Here is a 27395-nt window from a genome sequence, read left to right on the forward strand (position 1 = left end):
TACAGCAAAATGCTCAAATAGTACACCCTCCCCAAAAAATGCTACAAACTCTCAGAAAACTAGGAAGGAAAGATAACTTACTCAACCTGGTAGAGGGCATCTGTGAAAATGCCTACAGGTAACATTTATTTAGTAATGAAATAATGAAGCGTTTTTACCTAAAGTCAGAAGTAACTATTAGATATGAATTTTGGAAGATTACAGCACAAAAGACCAACCTACAAAAAAAAATAAAGTGTATCTTTATATTCTAGCAGGAAGCAACTGGAAAATAAAAATTTTAAGAGATAATATTTAGAGACTTCTGCTTTTGACCAAAATGGTAGAAAAATTTATCTTTCCAACTGAAACAAATAAAAATGATATGTAAACAACACTTTTCAAGACACAACATCAGACAATGAAAGAGAATGATCTCTGATAGATAGGAAACAAGAGATGTGGATCCTTCTATTGGCAAAATTACTACCTCAAGAGAATTTCCAAGTGGTGGTGCAGGGAAAGATAATCCAGATGAAGTTCTTGAGCTTCTTGGGTTGAGAAGACTGACTGAATATTCAATAACAGCAAGATGATATGAATTCATTGGACCACATACCAGAGAGGAAAAACTTGCATGAAAAGGGAATACTGGAAAACTGTGAAGGGTCTTTTTCAACTATTCAGCAGAATACTGTCCAGAACATATAAGTAAGGTAACTACATAATGCATGGAAAGAATGTCTAGAATGTATTAGAGAGAACAGTACTCAGTTCCCTTATGAGTGCCTGGAAAATGCCTTGATTCATGGGTCATCATGTAGGGGATTCAGAAGAGTTTTGCCATAGAGTAGAGAATAATTGGCTCCAAAACCTACTATTGTGAATCTTAACATAATTTAAAAACATGACCAAAAAGATAAAACTACTTTAGAGTAATTTAATGATATCTGAGTATAAAACTTGATAATATATAGGAACTAAAAAATATCCATTACCCAATAAGTTAAAATTTTACATTTCTGTCATTCAAGCAAGTATAAACAAGCATGTTCTCCAACATGGTAACTTGCTTCATCAAAGCCAGCAAAGGAGAAATTCACTATAAGGTCAGAAGAAATTCACTACAAGGACAGAAGAAATTCACTACAAGGACAGAAGAAATTCACTACAAGGACAGAAGTCGTTACTTTATGTAACCTAATCATAAAGATGATTACTTTATCATAAAGATTATCACTTTTGTCATATTCTATTGATTAGAATCAAGTCACAACTCCCAACCACACTTTAAAAGAAAGGAGATTACCAAACACTTAAATACCAGGAGGTTAATATCCTTGTGGCTTATATTAGAGGGTGACTACTACAATAATAAAATTGCTCAAATTCAATTATGCAAGAGAAAAAATTAAAGCAAGCAGAGGGGAAAATAAAAGCACATTATGTACAGAAGAAAAAAGATTAAGGATGATAGCAAATTTCTTAGTAAAAACAAATACAGAAGAGAAAAAAGGAATCAACATCTTTAAAATACTGAAATAAAAATGACTGTTCACCTAAAATTCTATACTTAGCAAAAATATACTTTTATAATAAATGTGAAATAAAGATTTTTCAGAAATGTAACAGCTGAAAGTGTTCATCCCCAGCACATGTGCATTACAGAAATATTAACAGAAATTTCAGGCAGAATATGTATTAATAGATATCTATTCATGCATTAATACATTATCCCACAACTTAGTAACTTACAACCAAAAGCATTTATCTCACATAATTTCTGAGATTCTTGAGTACAAGAATGGCTTAGCTGGGTGGTTCTAGTACAGGACCTCTCACATATATTGTCACTTTGTCAGCTGGGGCTTTGGTTATTTCAGTACTCAGTGGGGGCTTGAGAATTTCTACCAAGGTGCCTAGATGTCCTCATGACATGACAGGTGGCTTCGCAAAGAACAAGTGATCAGAAACACACACACACACACACACACACACACACACACACACACACAGAAAGAGAGAGAGAATCTCATTATGGAAACTACAGTCTTTTTTGACCTAACCTTGGAAGCAGAATCCATCACTTCTTCTGTATGATGTTACTGGTCTCACAGGCAAACCCTCATACAATGTGGTAGGAGACTACACACGGTTACGATGATCAGAATGTAGGAATCGTTGAGGTTTATTTCAGGCTAGCTACCACAGTCTGCCCTCTGACTCCAAAGGTTAATGTACCTGCCACCTGCAAAATATATGTCCACCTTCCCAAGGCTCACAAAATCTCATCTCATTAAAAAGTCACCTCAGAATCAGAATCTTATCATCTAAATTAGGTCTAAGTCTGAATTAAGCTCCTTGGGTTTAGTTCCTATAACACTGTCCTCAAGCCTGGTTTCTCTTAACCTGTGAAATTTAAGTTATTTGACTCTCATTCACGCAGTATATAATGGCAGAATATGCATAGGAAATCCGCTAAAGACATATATGTTCAAAAGAGAGTAAAACAGGAGACACAACATAGAACCTTGAAATCCAGTTAGGCAGATGTTGGAAGTACCTTGATTAGTTCTAAAGGCCTGGAAAAAATTCTTCATGGCTCTTAGCTCTGCCATCTCAGCTGTTATTTCTGCCTTCTCTGTCTTCCTTCCTTTTACATGAAGGTAGCACATGTTTGTAGCTGAGTAATGTTTTTCAGCCTGCTTCCCAATAGTAGAATGGGGAGGAGGGAAGGAGATAGAGGGCAGAGGTGGTACAAAGGCCTCTTTTCATGGTGAATGGGCTCTGTCCCTTTCAGTTCAAGCTGGCAATGCTTTTTCATATATAATTCTTTTTGAGTCTTCTGTGAATCTTATTGAAGTCCACTCAATATGACAAAAGCTACACCAACTAATCTCTGTGAGGTAAGATAGGCTTAACCTCAGATGGGTCTCTGCTGAAAAACAGCACTCAATTTTCCTAGGAATCCGAATATTTGGTTGAGAATATAAGTAATCTACACAGTACTGGCTCAGGCTCTCTCACACAGTTGACGTACAAGATGGGAAAGGAACACAGAAGGATATGAACCCCAGAAATTGGAGATTAAGGAGGCAAACTTGGAGACTGACTACAACAGAGGGAAAATGATGCTAGATGGAAATTCTGAAGTAAAATATCAAAAATGGTAACTACAGGGTTAAATATATAGACTTTTTCTTATTATCTAAATTTCCTTAAAGAACAATTGACTTTAAATAAAAACAATAAGAATATAGTGTCATTAATATTAAGCTGATATTATTTATGCCTATGTAAGCATGTCCACCATGTTGAGCCTAATCTATGAAGGTATAGATTAAAGACAACATAATTAAATGTAAATTGTATGACAAAAATAACACAAAGACCAAGATAAGAATAGCTGAAGTAATATATTGAACTTTTCTTATACTATAGACATATGGTATAATATCATACGTCAAAAGAAAACTGTGATAAATTAAAGATATGTAATATAAACACTAAAGCAACCACTAAAATAACAAAGCAAAGAGTTATAAATAATGAGATTTCAGGAAGAAAAAAGATAATTGTAAGCATCACTCAATCCCAAAAAAGCAGAGAAAGAGGAAAAGGGGGAACAAACAGCAGATGAGACAAATAGAAAACAATAGCAATTTGATAGATTAAACTAATTATGTCAGTTTTCATATTGTAAAATATCTGAACATTACTAAAAAACTAAAGACCTAAAAAATTGTACAGATATATATTGTTCCTAGTTCAGAAGACATGATATTGTTAAGATGTCAGTTCTTCTCAAATTTATCTTTATAGTCCACACATTTCCATCAAAATTCCAGTAGAAATTTTTGAAGAAATTGAAAAGCTGATTCAAAAATTCATATGTAAAAGCAAAGGTCCTAGAATAGCCAATCCATTTTTGAAAAGAAGAACAAATCTGGAGGATTAACAAATATGTCAACAAGTCTAAATAATCAAAGTGTTCCTATTTATATCACATGGACATTTATAATATGCTTCTTTATCAACTATCTTATACCCAGGATCATCATTTTCAGGGATAGAAACCAATCTGTTAAATGTCTACATTTTTATTTTCTTCTCTCCAGTGAAAATCTGTATTTACAGCATTTTAATGTTGAAAGGTTTTTTCCTTCTTGCCTTTTCTAACATTCAATTATACTCAAACTGGTGCATTACACTATAATGTTTAAAACACACTCTAAAAATATAGTTAGCAGGATTCAGCACAGGATAGTTGTACATTTGGTGGGATGCTCTATCTATCTGTGGCTAATGTAACTTCCCTAAATGTACTACTTCTTATTTCCCTGTAACCAATACAAAACTATGTAAAATATTAACTTCCACGGGTTAAATTTTAGAAAAATAAAACTATAAAACATACTATATTCCCAGAGCATATTGATTGCTATCACACTGGGGTGAAAGAAGAAAAAATGCCTGATGCAGGAACAGTAACAGAAAATAGCCATAAAGAACTTTTGTCAACTTATGTTAATGTAGTGACAAATGAAGCATTTATTTTTATCAAATGAGAATTCATTTGTTTTAGATAGAAAAATACCAGACATTATAAAATGAGACACTAAAGCAAAAAAAAAAAAAGTTAACATCAGTGAAGATGTTTCTATAGTCATAGAAATTTAGAGCCTTGGAGAATGAAAACATTATTTACAGTTATGCAAGGTACATAAGAGTTTGGGTTGAGGCTTCAACTAACCAAGAGTCACAAAATATTGTCAGTCATACCCATTTTATATTATGTGTGTTAGTATTAAACACACACACACACACAAAATGGAGAATAGTTTATACAGTTTATCATTTGTTTAAAATTTTTAACACCATTTATTTTAATTTGCATATGACAATAAAAGTATGTGGGCTGTTTTAGATACATATTATCCATCTCTCCTTGCCTTGCTGGGACGTCTTGAAGAATGAGCTCTGTGAGCTATGTCATAAGAGGGCTTCCTGTTGTACTATGAAAGCTATGAAAGTTACTAATGGGAGAGCAGAGGACACAGGAGAGGGAGGGCAGCCATTTCTTCCCTATTCTCTCCCAGTTTTTGCACAATATCTCAGAAGATAATTATTTCCCTCCAGGACTATAGCTCTTCCAAGTCCACTTCTTAACACATTCTTGTAATGCTATTTTCTCACATTATACTACAGATTTGGGTGCTAGAATAACATCCCAAGGGTGTTTTTCTCCAGATATTTTATCATCCCAGTAGTCTTTTCCTAACCCTGCCTAAATCTGTAAGTGGTCCTTTCATTTGGACCATCTGGAAGAATTCTGTTTTCTGCAGTAATTCTAACTGATAATGATTTGCATTACTGAATTTTTTGTTTTGATGACAGGACTGATACGATTTTTTTCATAAATATCAAGGTTTTTGTATTAAGTAGCAGATATCTTTAACATTAATATGAATAATCATATTTGAAGTTTATTGAATGTTTAATATGTAGTAGGTAATATTATGAGCAACATATATTTATCTTTCAATCCTCCCAGTAGTCCTATGAATTACTGTTGCAAACTAACCAAAGTCAATCTCATGGTGGTTCACAATTGTCAAGTTCTTTTGGTAAATTTAGTGGTAGACTATACAGAAGGATTTCCTTACTTGTAGTATGTGAGAATAAAAGCAAGTCTTATTCTAAATCTTGGCAACAAAGCATTAGGCCTGATTTTTGAAAGGTTTGGTGAAAGGCCCACACTTTATTTGGAAACACAAATCAAGTCAGGAGACAGTGTCCTCTGTGAACTAGAAGAAAATCCATGAGTAATGAGATTTAGATCTGAGCCCTGTTCAAATGGTATTAGATATCCTGCTTTCCAGTTTTCTTATAGCTCATTCGTATAATGAGTGAGTCCCATAAAACTATGAGACTCATGAAAACAAGAACAGTGAATCCTAACCACTTTTCCTGAACATCATTAATTTCACCAATTAAAATTTACTTCTAATGTCTCTCATGTTAATTACATATACTCTGATACAGATTTCAATAATGATATTTGATGTTACCAGAAAAGCAAATCTGCTGTGTTGATTCTACTAATGTATTTCAAATGTTAATCACCTCAAGGTATAAATTAAGGGTCACATAATCATATTATAATGGTTCTATAGAAATATATATATATATATTTTTATTTATTTATTTTTTTTGCGGTACGCGGGCCTCTCACTGTCGAGACCTCTCCCATTGCGGAGCACAGGCTCTGGACACGCAGGCTCAGCAGCCATGGCTCACGGGCCCAGCCGCTCCGCGGCATGTGGGATCTTCCCGGACCGGGGCACGAACCTGCGTCCCCTGCATCAGCAGGCAGACTCTCAACCACTGTGCCACCAGGGAAGCCCTATAGAAATATTTTTGATCAGTTTATTTTTGCTAGCAGAAAAAATGCAAAAAGCCAACTCCTAACAAAACCAAGAATCATTACAGCAGATGTGGTAATAGGTTGTAAACACAATCTCATAAAACCCATGTCTACTCTATTTATACTTCACCTTCTGATCAGTAACTAGCCGTGGCTCCCCTCCCACTATCTCTCTATCTCTCTCTTTTCCCTCCCTCTCCCTGTCTCTTGTTCTTGATCTCTTACATACACATGCACACACACACACAAACACACACATGTTGTCATTTTGCCAAACCATTGGATAGTTGCATATTATTTGATGCTTTGTCCCTAACCACCTAAATATCCCTTAATGGAATATTACTCAGCCATAAAAAGAAATGAAATTGAGCTATTTGTAATGAGGTGGATAGACCTAGAGTCTGTCATACAGAGTGAAGTAAGTCAGAAAGAGAAAGACAAATACCGTATGCTAACACATATATATGGAATTTAAGAAAAAAAATGTCATGAAGAACCTAGGGGTAAGACAGGAATAAAGACACAGACCTACCAGAGAATGGACTTGAGGATATGGGGTGGGGGAAGGGTAAGCTGTGACAAAGCGAGAGAGAGGCATGGACATATACACACTACCGAAGGTAAGGTAGATAGCTAGTGGGAAGCAGCCGCATAGCACAGGGAGATCAGCTTGGTGCTTTGTGACTGCCTGCAGGGGTGGGATAGGGAGGGTGGGAGGGAGGGAGATTCAAGAGGGAGGAGATATGGGAACATATGTATATGTATAACTGATTCACTTTGTTATAAAGCAGAAACTAACACACCATTGTAAAGCAATTATATTCCAATAAAGATGTAAAAAAAAATAGGATATTGTCCTATATATTATAATCATAATATAATTACCAAACTCAGAAAATTTATCATTAATACTACCAAAGCAAAAACTGCACCAGTCAAAAGTAAATATGGTAAGAAAAACTTTATTCAAGGCTGTTGCAATACTGTAGAGAGACCAGAACATATCCTGAATTCAACTCTACTGAAATAATGAACTGCAGAGTTATTAAGACCTGGGGTAGGCCTTCTCTGATTGCTAATTGACCTTACCAAAAAAAGGAAACTTTATCTTATCTTCATGATAGGACACAGTTTTACAACTTGAAGTAAGACACCCACCAAAATTTGGCTCCTACCTTCCCACAGAGACTGAGAGATAGGAGCTCTATCTTCCATGATGATATTTCAAAGAGATGACACAAAGGTGCATGAGAGAGTCAGTTCTAGTTTGTAATACTGATAAGAGGCTTTAAAAAGATTTACATCTCAAAGAAGCAGAGAAAGAATTTGCAATGACAAGTTTTTTGAAGTATATCCTATAAAAAAAGGAGCGGAGGGACTTTTTTGGTTAGACCAGCTGGATTCTCTAAAAACTTGGAGTAAGAGAGAGGGCAGGGGCCTAGAGGCAGGGAGAATCCTATTTAAACCTTAGACTGAGGGATATGTTAAGATCATCTTGGTTAACACAATATTAATCATTCAATATTAATTATTTGCTAAAAGAAAATCAATATTAAAATTTCCTCATTTGTTCATAAAATGTTCTTTATAGCTATTTTAAAAATCTGGGATCCAAGAAATAAACATGAATTGCTTTTAGTTTTCATGGACTTTAGTCTTTTGAAATCTAGACAAATGCTTCAGCTCTTATTTTTATGTGACGTTGACATTTGTGAAGAGAGCAGGCCAATTGTTTTATAGAAGTGTATCTATACTGAGTTATTTTTATAAGTTAGCATACACGCAATATAATAAGTAGGTATTATCCTTGTCATTCATTACCTTTTTTCTGATATTTAAACTTTCAAATACCTAAAAATAAATTTGCCTGCTTTTAATTGATTATTTAATAAACTAAACCATTTTGTGATTATATAAGCAATGGACTTTTAGCTTTAGGAATTTTAAAATCTTCTCACATGTACGCAGAATAAGTTGAAAGCTCAAACATAAGGCCTTCCTGATCATCATAAAATGGTGAATTAGCATAAACTTCCTTCAATAGTAGCCCTAAGTAAACTACAGATGTGAGAAAGAAACATGGATCTGAATAATAAATATAAACAATGAAACATTAAAAGGTAGATCGAGGACTATGCAGTACCTGCTTGGAGTGCCCGGGAGCTGGTGATAGGACACCGCCTGATCAGCAGTGAGGGTTTAGTTTGGGAAATAACCTTTAAGTTTTGTTTTTACATCTTTCTCTTATACCCACCCATTTTAGTGTTGACATGAAAATGTCAGGGCTGAATAAAGGACCGCTGTGGAAAGAACCAACTTCTGCCTCAGAGCTGATGAACCAACTTCTGCCTCAGAGCTGATGAATTACAGTCTAATTCTTCCAGTTCTAAATTTTTTCTAAGTGATTTATGGTGAAACTTTACCCAGCGACATTGCCAGTTGAGAGTCAGGAAACAGGGATGGTGTAGTGCCTGGTGCTTCTAGGCTTGGGGTTCTTTGCCACCCATTTTTGACAAAGAAAACTGACGAGATAAGCAAACAAGACCATTAAAATGATTGACAGCAAATCAATTTACAGAGGACAATTATATTGTCAAAACCAGTAATATCCAACTAAAAAATATAAATGACATGCTGTCAACAAAAACTAAATTACCTAGGAATTAACTTAAAAAAGAATACAAAAGAACTAAAAGGAGAAATAAGTGTTATAACCTTATTAAGGGTTATATAGAAAGTAATGGAGATTGAAAATACTTGCTATTCTGTTGGTTTAATAAAAAAATATTAATTTTTCTAAAATGAACTTATAAATTCAATGCAATCTCAATCCTAATTCCAGCTGGAAATAAAGAGCCCCATAACATCATTTTAATATTTATATGATAAATATTTCACAAATATCCAAGTTAAACTCTTAAAATGTGGTTTCTTAACTCACCAAAGACACAAACCATGAAGAATAAAATGATATATGATTAAATTAAGGATTTCCATTCAATGATAGCAAGATCAAGTTAACTGACATGACATTTTTAGAAAGATATTTGCAATATCTAAAGCAAACAAAGGTGAATACCTAGATAATATAAAAACACCTAAAAACCAATAAGGAAATGAAAGAACCAAAGGAGAATAATAGGTTAAAAAATGTAATTCATAAAAGAATAAAGGTAAAACAAAAATATATGTTGAAACATATTCATTAATTACTGCTATTTTAAAACAATGTTGCTCTATACTTTATATTTTTTAGATTGTCAAAATAAAAGGTTAGATAATGAATGCCATGTGTTGTCAGGAATATGGAATATGGAAACTTCATGCAATACTGGCAATGAAAAAGGCTGATGCAGCCATTAAGGAAAGTATTCTGGCATTATTTGGTCAGATTAAGAATGTGAACACTATGATGCAGGAATCTTATTTTTTGGTACATACCCACAGAAATTCTTACACATATACACAGAGTATATATACTAATATAGATTGTGGTAATGAGGCATGAGGGAAAAATCTAGTTGATCATCCCTAGGGCAATGAAGAAGGACAATTTAATGAAGCATACTGTTGAACACTGTTAGTATTTATAAACAATACAGATAATTTTTGAAAATTATTTGATTAAAAAATAAATTTAAGTTATGAAGTCTATTGCACAATGCAACTAAACTAAAAATACACATAAACAGATTCACAGATATAGAAAATAAACTAGTGTTTATCAAAGGGAAAGGGGAGGGCAAATTAGGGGTATGAGATTAAGAGATACAAACTAGTATGTATAAAATAGATAAGTATCAAGGTTATACTATATAGCCTAGAGAATTATAGCAATTATCTCATAATAAATTTTAATGGAGTGTAAATCTGTAAAAATACTGAATCACTATGCTATACACCTGAAACTAACATAATATTGTAAATCATCTACACTTCAGTGAAAATAAAAATAAACAACATACACAAATAGAAGAACTTTCATCAAATGCATTAGAACAATTTAATATGAAGGGAAAATGAAAGGGTAATAGGATGGGGAGTAAACAGCAAATAAATGTGACTACTGACTAGTGAGGTACCAAAAATAAATAAATAAAAGGATCCTTTCCTAAGTGACTTTCCTTTCTCACAAATTTAGGTCTCAGACTCTGAACCCAAAAAGCATTCCAGTGCAGCAAATGGGAAGCTTAGGGAGCTGCATCTTATCATCCTCTACCAGAACTGATGGGATTGTACCCTCCAATAATCAATAAGAAAGCTCAATGCTGTGTAAAACTTGGGAATTTTTTTCTTCTCTCTCTTCTTCCCTCCCTCCCTTCCTCTCTCCCACCCTCTTTCCTTACTTTCCTCTCTCCCTCTTTTCTTTTCTCTTTTCTTTTCCTTTCCTTTCTTTCCTTTCCCCTTTCCTTCTTTTCCTCTCTCCTTCCTTCTTACTTTCTTTGATTTGTTCAGTTCATTCGTTCATTTATTTTTACAGTTTAACAATTTTTAATGCTATAGATTGGTTACAGGAATAGGATTTTATTTTCAGATCCATGAATCAATCAAAATTACTAATGCACTTTTTGTCAAAAAGAAAAAGGATAGAAAAAAATAACATGATACTTTGATTCCAGAATATATGTCTATGCATCCCTGCATAGCTTATGTGGGCAAATTTGGCAGATCATTTGGGACTTATAAGTAAAATTTGAATGACATAGACCTGGGAATTGTTTAAAGTGTGAAACAAGGAGCACCAAATGAGGCAAATGTAATTAGACTATTTCCTAGTTATGTGACAGCACTGGTAAATAAAAAACAAAAACAAAAATGGTAAGGGCAGAATAAAGATAGAAACTAAAGCAAAAAAGAGTAAATAGTACTGGTTCTTCCAGTTACTGGAAAACCTTCTGATACTTCTGCTGTTGTTGCTACTTAAGTAGAAATGATATTTACTTATAAGGTAAATACTCCCCCCCTTGATTAGAGAGGAAATAATTTGAAAATGATTAACTGAAAGACAGGGATCTTCTAGCACAATCCCTGACAGGTGGAGCCAAGGTCTCAGGCAATTATATGGGAGAAAATTTACAAGAAATATGAGAAACTTTTAGAGGTGACCAGATATAGGCAGTAAATGTGCAATGCCCATTAGAGGTAGAGAGAACACTCTAAAAGACCCACAGGTAAAATGTGGAGGGTACAGATATGCTCTGGTAAAAGACTGAAAATTATGAAAGGATAATTAGTTTTGTGTTTTGTTACCATTACATTAAAGTATAATTGAGATGGTATTATGTGCAAATGGAGAGATTTGAACCTACTATTTTTAAAATTGGAGGTGAGCCGAATATACCCTTTACCTGATTAAAATTGGACATTTGAGGGGCTTCCCTGGTGGCGCAGTGGTTGAGTGTCTGCCTACTGATGCAGGGGACATGGGTTTGTGTCCCAGTCTGGGAAGATTCCACATGCTGCAGAGTGGCTGAGCCTGTGCGTCCAGAGCCTGTGCTCCGCAACGGGAGAGGCCACAACAGTGAGAGGCCCCCGTACCGCAAAAAAAAAAAAAAAAAAAAATTGGACATTTGAAAACCTTTGAAATTTCTCTGACCATCTTCTATAATAAATATTAACAAATACAGATTTCTGGGAATATAATAAGATATTATTCCTCTGATTAAGAAATGGATCCAAGTAAGGGTATTGATTTTCCATAACTAACTTTTTAAAAACTCCTTCTGGCAGTAGGTTCATAGAGATTGACAGTAAGGCTATTGGGCAGCAAACAAGGCAATTTCACTAAGAGATTTTTCTGGAAGAGATATGATAAAGAAATGCAACAAGACAAAGGTTATTGATATGTCAAAATAAATTTAACTAGCCCACTCTTACCCATTCTTTTTTATAATACAGCCAAACATTATCCACATTTATGTGGAGTGGACTTCAGTACTTTCTCATGTTTCTCTAAATGGAATATTTAATTCACTGGTATACTATCATAAAGGAATACAACAGCATTTCGACTGTAAAAATCATTAGAATCCATTGATGCATTAAGTTGAAAGTATAGTGATAATTGCTTCCTTAGAGAGACAGGAAAATAGGACAGTAGTCAGCAATATAACAAATAAAGACTGAATGATTTAACCAGATAAAATTCAAAATTGAGCAGAGTCTGTGAAATGTTGGGGACGATTATCATGGGCTGAAGTATCTCTCCAAAAATGAGAAATAGAGTCCTATTTTTTACTGACCCCCACAATAAAATAGGTAGTAGAGAAACTAATAGGAAAATTTGGGTTCTACTGAATCACATCTCTCATTTAGGAAGAATGGTGGACTCTATCCACAAGGTCCTGAGACTTGTATTTGAATGAGGCCTAAAAATAAATAAGTATTTAAAGATATTAAAAGGCTGTGGCTCAAACATTGCTTGAAGAACATTGTGATGCCAACACTCAAATAATTTTAAGAGTTGCTGAAATTAAAAGAATAAAGAATGGAGCCTTTGGTAGGAATTAAAAATTACACCTCATTGAAGATTGCTTGGATTTTGGATTTGAAATATGTTTACTGTAGCGTATTGGTAGCTTGTCACTGGGCATAAAAAGAGATATCTTTCAACATAAAATGACATCAGCATGCCCAGTGAACAGAGAAACCTATCATGTTATGTTAAACATCAGAGAAATATTTGAATGAAGTAGAAGCAGTTCAAACTTCAAGATCATGTGACAGGAAATGTTAGAGGGAGTCCATTTTCTTTATGAAAAGCTTACTTTGATACCTTTAGAGGCAATGTCGGAGACCCCAGGACCTCACAGTTTATAATGTCACATGGTTTGAACTACAATTTCACTTGCAACCAAGGAAAAAACAGGCTTTCTGATTTACTGGTGACAGTCCCTGGATTGAAGGTCATGTTATTGTTTGGGAATCAGTAAAAATAAGCCCTGAAGTTGGTCATATCTAGGTGAAGGAAGGTGGGAGTAAATGTATGCCATAAATACAGATGAATGTTCAGTATTGAGCAGTGTAAGAGGAATTAGATATATCCTCAGAAAAATGTTAAAATATTTACAGACTCTTGGACTAAATACGATAGTTTTGAGATGCAACCAAGCAAATGGATCCTAGATGACTGGACACCACAAATATCAGGTATTTAGTTACAGAAGTTCTTCTGGAAATTTAGAGGAAGTATTAAGACTTAGTAGCTAGCACAGAAGGGGGTTGGGATTTTAAAGCAGATGCCTTGGGCAGATCCTTTGTACCAGACACTTTGGTAAATGAAATAAGGCAACACAATGGTGTTCAAGCAATCCAAAGAGAGGCCAAATGGTGAAATGTTCCTTTTACATTCACTAAATCTCTGTTGTGTTAAAGGATTGTACTTAGTATCATCAGGAAAAAAATAAAGTCTAAATATAGATTAAGAAGAATTCCTTGACGTCAAAGACCTATGCACAAGGACAAACAGATTATGTTGGAACTTACTACCCAACAGAAAATTTCACAGGGCAATCCTCAATTCTGGCTGCAATTTTTGTTTTTTTGTTTTTTTTGGCTTTGCACACATCACCTTAACCCCCAATGACAAAAATATATGTGATAGTTTAATCAGCACTAGCTCGAACAAGCCAAGCAGGAGCTTTAGGAACAAAATTTGAAATTCTGAATCATACCACAGTTAAAATACTGGAGGCTTACCATCATATTGAAAAATATTTGCTAAACTTAATATGTGCATTATTGGGAGCTCTATTCCAAGACTAGTCCTGACTGATAGTTAGTATTGAAAGAAAATAAAATAATTTTCGAGGGATTGAACATGTTTTTAAGTTGATAGGACTCCACACATATCAACAAAGCTGGGAGAGGTTGTGGACACTCACCAAAAAGAACTAACGATTATTTTACCCTTTATGAAATCTAATACTTTAAAGATCAGTGGCCAGAAATGCTAGCGGTCTGCTAGTGGTCTTGTCCAAACATGAATTTAGGTATAAAGTTATTGTTATTAAAATTTTTTATTACTTTCAATCAAAGAAAATTTAATAATTTTATACGTCAAAAAATAAATGTTAAAATTAGCAATATTAATTCAGTGAAAAAGGTCTAGTTTGAGAACATTAAATTACTGCATGAAAAATAAATCTGATATAATTGACAGTCGGGACACAGCTTCTTTTGAGTTTATCGTGACTAAAGCTATGCCTTATGATGGTTCAAGACTTCCCCAATACTTTAAGTAAGAGATACCAGTATCATGAAACTTTCTTTTGGAAAAAACAATGCGATTGTTTTTGGTCCTCCTTGACCAGAATAAATCTTTACTTATTTATTTGCCATTTCTTTTTTAATACCTGATACTGTTCCAGATGACTCTTTTTATTGATTGATTGATTGATTTTTGTCTGCATTAGGTCTTCATTGCTGCATGCAGGCTTTTCTCTAGTTGCAGCCTGGGGGGGGCTACTCTTTGTTGCAGTGTGCAGGCTTCTCATTGTGGTGGCTTCTCTTGTTGTTGAGCACGGGCTCTAGGCATGTGGGCTTCATTAGTTGTGGCATGCAGGCTCAGCAGTTGTGGTTCACAGGATCTAGGATGCAGGCTCAGTAGTTGTGGCAGATGGGATTAGTTGCTCCACAGCATGTGGAATCTTCCCAGGACCAGGGCTTGAACCCGTGTCCCCTGCAGTGGCAGGTGTTTTCTTAACCACTGAGCCACCAGGGAAGTCCCCTCCATTTTTTAAAGTAATTAATTTATTTACTTATTTTTAAGGTCAACTGCCATTTTATTGGAGGCACCATCATGGGACTAAAAGCCAGGGCTGTCACCATTAGCTCAGCCATGGAAAGAGGTGGGTGTATACTGGATGAGAAAGGGCCTAGCACCCTATATCATTGCACCACCATCCCTAAAAGCAGGAGGAGGTGGGTCACCTTGGCATCTCCAGCCTGGGCTGCTCCCAGAGAGGGAAAAGCAGAGCAGAGCAGTGGAGGGGGTCTAGAATTCAATGTGCAAGACTCCGGTATCAGCTCTTGTAACCTTAATGTCCCACCAAACCCCCAGCCTGTGCCTTTTAAGGAAGGGCCTGAGGAAGGAAGCTGCCATGGCTCAGGCTGGCCCATAGCTAGTGAGAGTGCAGGATTAAGTGGAAGAAGAAGAGGCTCTCAGGAGAAAAATGACAGGAACAGAGAGAAGACCATGAGAGGGTAGGAGAATTCCAAGAATGAGGCAGGAACAGCAAAGTGGCAGGCCAAGGCCTTTTGGGGTTTCCCTGAGCAAGTTCAAACCACTTCTGGAGACACTTCTACTGTTCCCATGCTCAGGCCTCACCTTGAAGGAGTTGCTCCAAATCTTCTCACACAAGTCTGTGAGGGTGGGGAAGTAATGTGAGAAAGGGTAGCAGAGGGTCCTTGCAGGGCAACGATTCTTCCTGACTCCAGTCCCAACCACCAATCCTGTCAGATTTGCAAATGTAGGATGTGCAGCATCAGCCCACCACCACTCCCAGTATAGTGGCATGTCCGAAATTCCTTCTTCATGCTGGATCCAAGGTCCCAGGTTCAGGGAGTAACATAGAAGCAGACGCCCTTGGTAAACTGCTTCTGGCAGCCTGGGTTCATCAATCTACAGTGAACCAAGCTGAGACTGTAGAGCCAGGACACATCCCAAAGCGCTTCCCAGCTTGTGTTGGCCATGCAGCAGGCATTCAGGGAGTAGATGTATGGAGGGAGAAGGAGAGGGAGAGAAAGAGGGGGAGGGAAGGAGAAGGGAAGGGGGAGGGGGAGGGGAAGGAAATCCTGCTTGTGTTTGATCTGGTGCAGGGTGCTCAGAGCTGCTCCTGGTCAATTCTACTTGACACCAATGCAACCCTAAACAGAAATGCAAATACAAGTATTGAAAGTATATGGAAGTATTATGTTTGTGAAACAGTTTTCTGGATGATGTAAAAACTACTTATTTCGAGGACTTCCTCTTCACCCCAAGACAGAGTTACAAGGAAACAACACAGAACTGGAAAAAAAAATGTGTATGTCAATAGTTTCAGACATTTGAAATGAGGCAGTGCAAAACAGTGAATGTGAGAAAGGGGAAATGAAGTGAGCCCTAAAAGTGTCCCCACTAAATGCCTGAAGAGACTACTGGCAATGGCAATAGTGGAACCCAGGCAGACCTGCCTGTCACCCTGAGTTGAGAAGAAGGAACTGAGAGTCTGTAGAGACCAAGACAAATGGAGGTTTTAGGGAATAGTACAGGTGAGAAGTAAGTTGTACAGAAAGAGAGCTTCAGAGATCTGAATGCAATTTAGTACTGATCAACACATGGGTTTGAGTAAAATACCTGAGGTCAGGAAAAGAACCACCTGAAACAGGTTCAAAGAAAAATTTTTCTACAGAGCAATTAATAATTTGTGTTCCACTAGCTAAGGTGGAAAAATGTTGTAAATCATGGGGTATTGAGTAGAATAATCAGAAAGCTGTTGTTTCATTGGTGAAATAAAATTAGTCCAAAACTATAGACTTACTCTAGATTATGTAAGGTTGAAACTACATGCAACTAAAACAATTGGATTGAAAACAACAAGAATATTTTTAGATATGTAAAAATATCTAGTGCTCAACAAGGTAAAATTCAATGTGTCTGGCATTGCATCCAAAAATTACCAGGCAAGCAAAGGATAAAAATGTGACCCCAAATCAGGAGAAAATAAATCAAAAGAGACCAGAAATGACACCAATAGAAACCATATGCTGAATATCTCTCTCTGTCTCTCTGTCTCTCTGTCTCTCTCTGTCTCTGTCTCTCTCTCTCTGTCTCTGTCTCTCTCTCTCTCTCTCTATATATATATACATATACACACACGTATTATTAGTTTGCTTATTTTTATTTTTATATGGTTTAGCATATATACACAGATGTATGTATGTGTGTGTGTGTGTATATATATATATATACACACGCAGATATATGCCATTGTTGTACTTGACTTTTTACATAAATTATCACTATAGCAGCATGTCTGTTTAAATGTCTTTTTCAATAATGAAGTTTGAAATGCTAAGTCTCTTCTTTAAATCTACCATTTAAAAATACTATCTATTGTATTGGGTTTTAGACATTCTTTTTATTGAAGTATAGTTGATATATAATGTTATATTAGTTCAGGTGTTCAGCATAGGGATTCAGTATTTTTACAGATTATACTACACCATAGGTTATTACAAGATATTTTTAATTCCCTGTACTATGCAGTATATCCTTGTTGCTTATATATATTTTACGTAGTAGCTCATATTTTTTAAGGCTATACCCCTAATTTGCCTCACCTTCTTTGCTTTACCCTTTGTTAACAAGTTTTTTTTATATACCTGTGAGTCTATTTATGTTTACATATACACTCATTTGTATTATATTTTTAGATTCCATATATAAGTGACATCATACAGTATTTGTCTTCCTCTGTCTGACATTTCACTTAGCCTAATATTCTCTAGGTCCATCCATGTTGCTGAAAATGACAAAATTTCATTCTTTTCTTCTGGCTGAGTAATATTCCTTTATATGTATATGGTTATATATATATATATATATATATATATACATATATATATATATAAAATCACATCTTCTTATGCCAGTCCTTCGTTGAGAGGGTACTTGTGTTGCTTCCATATCTTGGCTACTGTATTTAGATAGTGCTGCTATGAACACTGGGGAGCATGTATTTTTTTGAGTTACTGTTTTCATTTTTCTCTGGATATATATCCAAGAGTGGAATTGCTGGATCATATCATAGTTAGATTTTTGGTTTTTTGAGGAAACTCCATACTGTTTTTCATAGTGGCTGCACCAATTTACATTCCCACCTACAATGTACAAGTCTTCCCTTTTCTCCACATCCTCTCTAAAAGTAGTTATTTGTAGACTTTTTGATGATAGCCATTCTGAAAGGTATGAGGTGATATCTCATGTTGACTTGATTTGCATTTCTCTAATAATTAGTGATGTTGAGTATCTTTTCATGTGCCTGTTATCCATCTGTATGTCTTCCTTGTAAAACTGTTTATTCACTTCTTCTGCCCATTTTTTGATTAAATTGGGGTTTTTTGATATTGATTTTTATGAGCTATTTGTATATTTTGGATATTGACCTCTTGTCAGTCACATCATTTGAAAATATTTTCTCTCATTCCATAGGTCATCTTTTCATTTTATCAATGGTTTCCTTTCCTGTGCTTTGAAGTTTCATTAGTTTCCATTTGTTTATTTCTGTTTTTATTTATTTTGCCTTAGGAAACTGATCCAAAAAATATTGCTATGATTTATATCAAAGCATGTTCTGCCTATGTTGTCTTCTGGGAGTTTTATGGTGTTATGTCTTATAGTTAGGTCTTTAAACTATTTTGAGTTTATTTTTGTATATGGTGTGAGGGAATGTTCTAATCTCATTGTTGTACATGTTGTTGTGCAGCTTTCTGAGCACCACTCCACTCCATTGTATATTCTTGCCTTCTTTGTCATAGATAAATTGACCATAGGTGCATGGGTTTATTTCTGGGCTCTCTATTCTATTCCATTGATCTATGTATCTGTTTTTGTGCCAAACCATGCTGTTTTGATTACTGTAGCTTTGTAGCATAACCTGAAGTCTTAGAGGGCTATACCTCTAGCTTTGTTCTGTTTTCTCAAGATTGATTTGGCAATTTGAAATCTATTGTCATTCCATCTGAATTTTAGGATTATTTGTTCTAGTTTTGTGAAAAGTGTCATGGGTATTTGATAGGGACTGAATTAAATATGTAGATTGCTTTGGATAATGTGGCCATTTTAAAAAACATGAATCCTTCCAATCCAAAGCATGGAGTATCTTTCCATTTCTTTGGATCTTCTTTAATTTTCTTCATTAATGTTTTATAATTTTTAGGGTGTAGGCTTTTCACCTCTTTAGTAAGGTTTATTCCTAGTATTGTATTCCTTTTGATGTAATTTTATTTTTTTTATTTATTTTTTTTAATCTTTTAAAAAAATTTTTATTTATTTATTTTTTCATTTTAACCTCTTTATTGGAGTATAATTTCTTTACAATGGTATGTTAGTTTCAGCTTCAAAACAAAATGAATCAGTTATATATATACATACGTTCCCATATCTCTTCCCGCTTGCGTCTCCCTCCCTCCCACCCTCCCTATCCCACCCCGCCAGGCGGTCACAAAGCCCCGAGCTGATCTCCCTGTGCTATGCGGCTGCTTCCCACTAGCTATCTACCTTACGTTTGGTAGTGTATATATGTCCATGCCTCTCTCTCGCTTTGTCACAGTTTACACTTCCCCCTCCCCATAGCCTCAAGTCCATTCTCTAGTAAGTCTGTGTCTTTATTCCTGTTTCACCCCTAGGTTTTTCATGACATTTTTTTTCTTAAATTCCATATATATGTGTTAGCATACGGTATTTGTCTCTCTCTTTCTGACTTACTTCACTCTGTATGACAGACTCTAGGTCTATCCACCTCATTACAAATAGCTCAATTTCATTTATTTTTATGGCTGAGTAATATTCCATTGTGTATATGTGCCATATCTTCTTTATCCATTCATCTGTCGATGGACACTTAGGTTGTTTCCATCTCTGGGCTATTGTAAATAGAGCTGCAATGAACATTTTGGTACATGACTCTTTTTGAATTATGGTTTTCTCAGGGTATATGCCCAGTAGTGGGATTGCTGGGTCATATGGTAGTTTTATTTGTAGTTTTTTAAGGAACCTCCATACTGTTCTCCAGAGTGGCTGTATCAATTTACATTCCCACCAACAGAGTAAGAGGGTTCCCTTTTCTCCACACCCTCTCCAACATTTATTATTTCTAGATTTTTTGATGATGGCCATTCTGACTGGTGTGAGATGATATCTCATTGTAGTTTTGATTTGCAATTCTCTAATGATTAGTGATGTTGAGCATTCTTTCATGTGTTTGTTGGCAGTCTGTATATCTTCTTTGGAGAAATGTCTATTTAGGTCTTCTGCTCATTTTTGGATTGGGTTGTTTGTTTTTTTGTTATTAAGCTGCATGAGCTGCCTATAAATTTTGGAGATTAATCCTTTGTCACTTGCTTCATTTGCAAATATTTTCTCCCATTCTGAGGGTTGTCTTTTGGTCTTGTTTATGGTTTCCTTTGCTGCGCAAAAGCTTTTAAGTTTCATTAGGTCCCATTTGTTTATTTTTGTTTTTATTTCCATTTCTCTAGGAGATGGGTCAAAAAGGACCTTGCTGTGATTTATGTCATAGAGTGTCCTGCCTATGTTTTCCTCTAAGAGTTTGATAGTTTCTGGCCTAACACTTAGGTCTTTAATCCATTTTGAGCTTATTTTTGTGTATGGTGTTAGGGAGTGATCTAATCTCACACTTTTACATGTACCTGTCCAGTTTTCCCAGCACTACTTATTGAAGAGGCTGTCCTTTCTCCACTGTACATTCCTGCCTCCTTTATCAAAGATAAGGTGACCGTATGTGCGTGGGTTTATCTCTGGGCTTTCTGTCCTGTTCCATTGACCTGTCTTTCTGTTTTTGTGCCAGTACCATACTGTCTTGATTACTGTAGCTTTGTAGTATAGTCTGAAGTCAGGAAGCCTGAGTCCTCCAGCTCCGTTTTTCGTTCCCAAGATTGCTTTGGCTCTTCGGGGGCTTTTGTCTTTCCATACAAATTGCGAAATTTTTTGTTCTAGTTCTGTGAAAAATACCAGTGGTAGTTTGATAGGGATTGCATTGAATCTGTAGATTGCTTTGTGTAGTAGAGTCATTTTCACAATGTTGATTCTTCCAATCCAAGGACATGGTATATCTCTCCATCTATTTGTATCATCTTTAATTTCTTTCATCCGTGTCTTATAGTTTTCTGCCTACAGGTCTTTTGTCTCTTTAGGTAGGTTTATTCCTAGATATTTTATTCTTTTTGCTGCAATGGTAAATGGGAGTGTTTCCTTGATTTCACTTTCAGATTTTTCATCCTTAGTGTATAGGAATGCCAGAGATTTCTGTGCATTAATTTTGTATCCTGCTACTTTACCAAATTCATTGATTAGCTCTAGTAGTTTTCTGGTAGCATCTTTAGGATTCTCTATGTATAGTATCATGTCATCTGCAAAGAGTGACAGCTTTACTTCTTCTTTTCCGATTTGGATTCCTTTTATTTCCTTTTCTTCTCTGATTGCTGTGGCTAAAACTTCCAAAACTATGTTGAATAAGAGTGGTGAGAGTGGGCACCCTTGTCTTGCTCCTGATCTTAGTGGAAATGCTTTCAGTTTTTCACCATCGAGATGATGTTGGCTGTGGGTTTGTCATATATGGCCTTTATTATGTTGAGGAAAGTTCCCTCTATGCCTACTTTCTGCAGGGTTTTTATCATAAATGCGTGTTGAATTTTGTCAAAAGCTTTCTCTGCATCTATTGAGATGATCATATGGTTTTTCTCCTTCAGTTTGTTAATATGGTGTATCATGTTGATAGATTTGCGTATATTGAAGAATCCTTGCATTCCTGGAATAAACCCCACTTGATCATGGTGTATGATCCGTTTAATGTGCTGTTGGATTCTGTTTGCTAGTATTTTGTTGAGGACATTTGCATCTATGTTCATCATTGATATTGGCCTGTAGTTTTCTTTCTTTGTGACATTCTTGTCTGGTTTTGGTATCAGGGTGATGGTGGCCTCGTGGAATGAGTTGGGGAGTGTTCCTCCCTCTGCTATATTTTGGAAGAGTTTGAGAAGGATAGGTGATAGCTTTTCTCTAAATGTTTGATAGAATTGACCTGTGAAGCCATCTGGTCCTGGGCTTTTGTTTGTTGGAAGATTTTTAATCATAGTTTCAATTTCAGTGCTTGTGATTGGTCTGTTCATATTTTCTATTTCTTCCTGATTCAGTCTTGGCAGGTTGTGTCTTTCTAAGAATTTGTCCATTTCTTCCAGGTTGTCCATTTTATTGGCATAGAGTTGCTTGTAGTAATCTCTCATGATCTTTTGTATTTCTGCAGTGTCAGTTGTTACTTCTTCTTTTTCATATCTGATTCTATTGATTTGAGTCTTCTCCCTTTTTTTCTTGATGAGTCTGGCTAATGGTTTATCAATTTTGTTTATCCTTTCAAAGAACTAGCTTTTAGTTTTATTGATCTTTGCTATCATTTCCTTCATTTCTTTTTCATTTATTTCTGATCTGATCTTTATGATTTCTTTCCTTCTGCTAACTTTGGGGTTTTTTTGTTCTTCTTTCTCTAATTGCTTGAGGTGCAAGGTTAGTTTATTTACTCGAGATGTTTCCTGTTTCCTAAGGTAGGATTGTATTGCTATAAACTTCCCTCTTAGAACTGCTTTTGCTGCATCCCATAGATTTTGAGTCGTCGTGTCTCCATTGTCATTTGTTTCTAGGTATTTTTTGATTTCTTCTTTGATTTCTTCAGTGATCACTTCGTTATTAAGTAGTGTATTGTTTAGCCTCCATGTGTTTGTATTTTTTACAGATCTTTTCCTGTAATTGATATCTAGTCTCATAGCGTTGTGGTCGGAAAAGATACTTGATACAATTTCAATTTTCTTAAATTTACCAAGGCTTGATTTGTGACCCAAGATATGATCTATCCTGGAGAATGTTCCATGAGCACTTGAGAAAAATGTGTATTCTGTTGTTTTTGGATGGAGTGTCCTATAAATATCAATTAAGTCCATCTTGTTTAATGTATCATTTAAAGCTTGTGTTTCCTTATTTATTTTCATTTTGGATGATCTGTCCATTGGTGAAAGTGGGGTGTTAAAGTCCCCTACTATGAATGTGTTACTGTCGATTTCCCCTTTTATGGCTGTTAGTATTTGCCTTATGTATTGAGGTGCTCCTATGTTGGGTGCATAAATATTTACAATTGTTATATCTTCTTCTTGGATCGATCCCTTGATCATTATGTGGTGTCCTTCTTTGTCTCTTCTAATAGTCTTTATTTTAAAGTCTATTTTGTCTGATATGAGAATTGCTACTCCAGCTTTCTTTTGGTTTCCATTTGCATGGAATATCTTTTTCCATCCCCTTACTTTCAGTCTGTATGTGTCTCTAGGTCTGGAGTGGGTCTCTTGTAGACAGCAAATATATGCGTTTTGTTTTTGTATCCATTCAGCTAATCTGTGTCTTTTGGTGGGAGCATTTAGTACATTTACATTTAAGGTAATTATCGATATGTGTGTTCCCATTCCCATTTTCTTAATTTTTTTGGGTTCGTTATTGTAGGCCTTTTCCTTCTTTTGTGTTTCTTGCCTAGAGAAGTTCCTTTAGCATTTGTTGTAATGCTGGTTTGTTGGTGCTGAACTCTCTCAGCTTTTGCTTGTCTGTAAAGGTTTTAATTTCTCCGTCAAATCTGAATGAGATCCTTGCTGGGTAGAGTAATGTTGGTTGCAGGTTTTTCTCCTTCAACACTTTCAATATGTCCTGACACTCCTTTCTGGCTTGCAGAGTTTCTGCTGAAAGATCAGCTGTTAACCTTATGGGGATTCCCTTGTGTGTTATTTGTTGTTTTTCCCTTGCTGCTTTTAATATGCTTTCTTTGTATTTAATTTTTGACAGTTTGATTAATATGTGTCTTGGCGTATTTCTCCTTGGATTTATCCTGTATGGGACTCTCTGTGCTTCCTGGACTGGATTAACTATTTCCTTTCCCATATTAGGGAAGTTTTCGACTATAATCTCTTCAAATATTTTCTCAGTCCCTTTCTTTTTCTCTTCTTCTTCTGGAACCCCTATAATTCGAATGTTGGTGTGTTTAATGTTGTCCCAGAGGTCTTTGAGACTGTCCTCAGTTTTTTTCATTCTCTTTTCTTTATTCTGCTCTGCAGTAGTTATTTCCACTATTTTATCTTCCAGGTCACTTATCTGTTCTTCTGCCTCAGTTATTCTGCCCTTGATCCCATCCAGAGTATTTTTCATTTCATTTATTGTGTTGTTCATCATTGTTTGTTTCATCTTTAGTTCTTCTAGGTCCTTGTTAACTGTTTCTTGCATTTTGTCTATTCTATTTCCAAGATTTTGGATCATCTTTACTATCATTATTCTGAATTCTTTTTCAGGTAGGCTGCCTATTTCCTCTTCATTTGTTAGGTCTGGTAGGTTTTTATCTTGCTCCTTCATCTCCTGTGTGTTTCTGTCTTTTCATTTTGCTTATCTTACTGTGTTTGGGGTCTCCTTTTTGCAGGCTGAAGGTTCATAGTTCCTGTTGTTTTTTGTGTCTGTCCCCAGTGGCTAAGTTTGGTTCAGTGGGTTGTGTAGGCTTCCTGGTGGATGGTACTAGTGGCTGTGTTCTGGTGGATGAGGCTGGATCTTGTCTTTCTGGTGGGCAGGTCCATGTCTGGTGGTGTGTTTTGAGGTGTCTGTAGACTTATTATGATTTTGGGCAGCCTCTCTGCTAATGGGTGGGGTTGTGTTCCTGTCTTGCTAGTTGTTTGGCATAGGATATCCAGCACTGTAGCTTGCTGGTCATTGAGTGAAGCTGGGTGCTGGTGTTAAGATGGAGGTCTCTGGGAGATTTCCATCGTTTAATATTATGTGGAGCTGGGAGGCCTCTTGTGGACCAGTGTCCTGAAGTTGGCTCTCCCACCTCAGAGGCACAGCACTAACTCCTGGCTGCAGCACCAAGAGGCTTTCATCCACATGGCTCCTTAATTTGGGATGATTCGTTGTCTATTCATGTGTTCCACAGATGCAGCGTACATCAAGTTGATTGTTGAGCTTTAATCTGCTGCTTCTGAGGCTGCTGGGTGAGATTTCCCTTTCTCTTCTTTGTTCTCACAGCTCCCAGGGGCTCAGCTTTGGATTTGGCCCCGCCTGTGCATGTAGGTCGCCGGAGGGCATCTCTTCTTTGCTCAGACAGGACGGGGTTAAAGGAGCCACTGATTCGGGGGCTCTGGCACACTCAGGCCAGGGGAAGGAGGGTCACGGAGTGCGGGGTGGGCCTGTGGCGGCAGAGGACAGCGTGACGTTGCCAGCCTGAGGCACGCCGTGCGTTCTCCTGGGGGAGTTGTCCCTGTATCCTGGGACCCTGGCAGTGGCGGCCTGCACAGTCTCCCCGGAAGGGGGGTGTGGATAGTGACCTGTGTTCGCACACAGCCTTCTTGGTGACGGCAGCAGCGGCCTTAGCGTCTCATGTCTGTCTCTGGGGTCCGCACTTTTAGCCGCGGCTCATGCCCGTCTCTGGAGCTCCCTTAAGCAGCATTCTTAATCCCCTCTCCTCGCGCACCAGGAAACAGAGAGGGAAGAAAAAGTCTCTTGCCTCTTCGACAGGTCCAGACTTTTTCCCGGACTCCCTCCCGGCTAGCTGCAGTGCACTAATGCCCTGCAGGCTGTTTTCATGCCGCCAACCCCAGTCCTCTCCCGGCGCTCTGAAGCCGGCGCCTCAGCTCCCAGCCCTGCCTGCCCCGGCGGGCGAGCAGACAAGTCTCTCGGCTGGTGAGTGCCAGTCGGGCCCGATCCTCTGTGCTGGAATCTCTACGCTTTGCCCTCCGCACCCCTGTTGCTGTGCTCTGCTCCGCGGCTCCAAAGCTCCCCCACTCTGCCACCCACAGTCTCTGCCCGCGAAGGGGCTTCCTAGTGTGTGGACATTTTTCCTCCTTCACAGCTCCCTCCCGCTGGTGCAGGACCCATCCCTATCCTTTTGTCTCTGTTTATTTTTTTCTTTTGCCCTAACCAGGTACGTGGGGGGTTCCTTGCCTTTTGGGAGGTCTGAGGTCTTCTGCCAGCATTCAGTAGGTGCTCCGTAGGAGTTGTTCCACGCGTAAATGTATTTCTGGTGTATCTGTGGGGAAGAAGGTGATCTCCGTGTCTTACTCTTCCCGGAAGTCTCTTGATGTAATTTTAAACAAGATTGGTTTCTTTTTAATTTTCTCTTTGTGAGATTTCATTATTAGTAAATAAAAACACAAGAGATTTCTGTATATGAATCGTGTGTCCTGAACCTTTTTTTTCTTCTCTGATTGCTGTGGCTCGGACTTCCAATACGATGTTGAATAGAAGTGGCGAGAGCGGGCATCCTTGTCTTTTTCATGAATTCAGCAGGAAGATTTTCATTGTTTTACCATTTAGTATGATGTTGGCTGTGGGTTTGTTGTAAATGGCCTTTATTATGTTAAAATATATTCCCTCTATAACCACCTTGATGATAATTCTTATCATAAATGGATGTTGAATTTTTTCAAATGGTTTTCTACATCTATTGAGATGATCATGTGATTTTTATCCTTTGTTTTGTTAATGTGGTATATTATAATGATTGATTTGTGAATGTTGAACCATCCTTGTGACTCTGTAATAGATCCAACCTGATCATGGTGTATGATCTTTATCAAAAGGATATTGTTGCATTCAGTTTGCTAATATGCTAATCCTAAAATTGTTGAGGATTTTTGCATTTAAATTCATCAAAGTTTGGTCTGTAATTTTCGTTTTTTCAGTGTCCTTACCTGGCTTTTGTAACAGGGTAATGGTGGCCTCATAGTATGAATTTGGAAGTGTTCCCTCCTCTTCAATTTTTGGAATAGTTTGAGAAGGATAGGTATTAGTTCTGCTTTATATGTTTGGTAGAATTCTCCTGTGAAGCTGTCCAGTGTTGGACTTTTCTTTGCTTGAAGTTTTTTGTTTATTTAAATTACAAATTTAATTTTACTTCTAGTAATTAGTTTGTTCAAATTGTCTATTTCTTCTTAAATCAGTATGTTTCCAAAAATTTGTCCATTTCTTCTATGTTGTCCAATTTGTTGTCATAGTTCATAGTATAATATATTAATAAGTTGTTCATAGTATTCTGTTATAATTTGTTCATAGTATTTGTTCATAAGTTGTTCATAGTATTGTCTTATGATTTTTGGTTGGTATCTCTGTGGTACCACTTGTTATTTCTTCTCTATCATTTCTTTTCTTGTTTATTTGGGACCTCTCTTTCTATCTTGGTGATCCTGGCTAAAGGTTTAT

General features: G+C 36.6%; 1 pseudogene; it reads right to left on the minus strand.

Moving 5' to 3' along the window:
* Positions 1–15205: 15205 nt before the first annotated feature.
* Positions 15206–26920, minus strand: LOC111168881 (sperm-egg fusion protein Juno pseudogene; annotated as a pseudogene).
* Positions 26921–27395: the final 475 nt, after the last annotated feature.

Source organism: Delphinapterus leucas, chromosome 18 (genome assembly GCF_059928025.1).
Source record: "Delphinapterus leucas isolate spDelLeu-1000000601 "Yukka" chromosome 18, BTC_Dleu_Yukka2, whole genome shotgun sequence".
Lineage (NCBI taxonomy): Eukaryota > Metazoa > Chordata > Mammalia > Artiodactyla > Monodontidae > Delphinapterus > Delphinapterus leucas.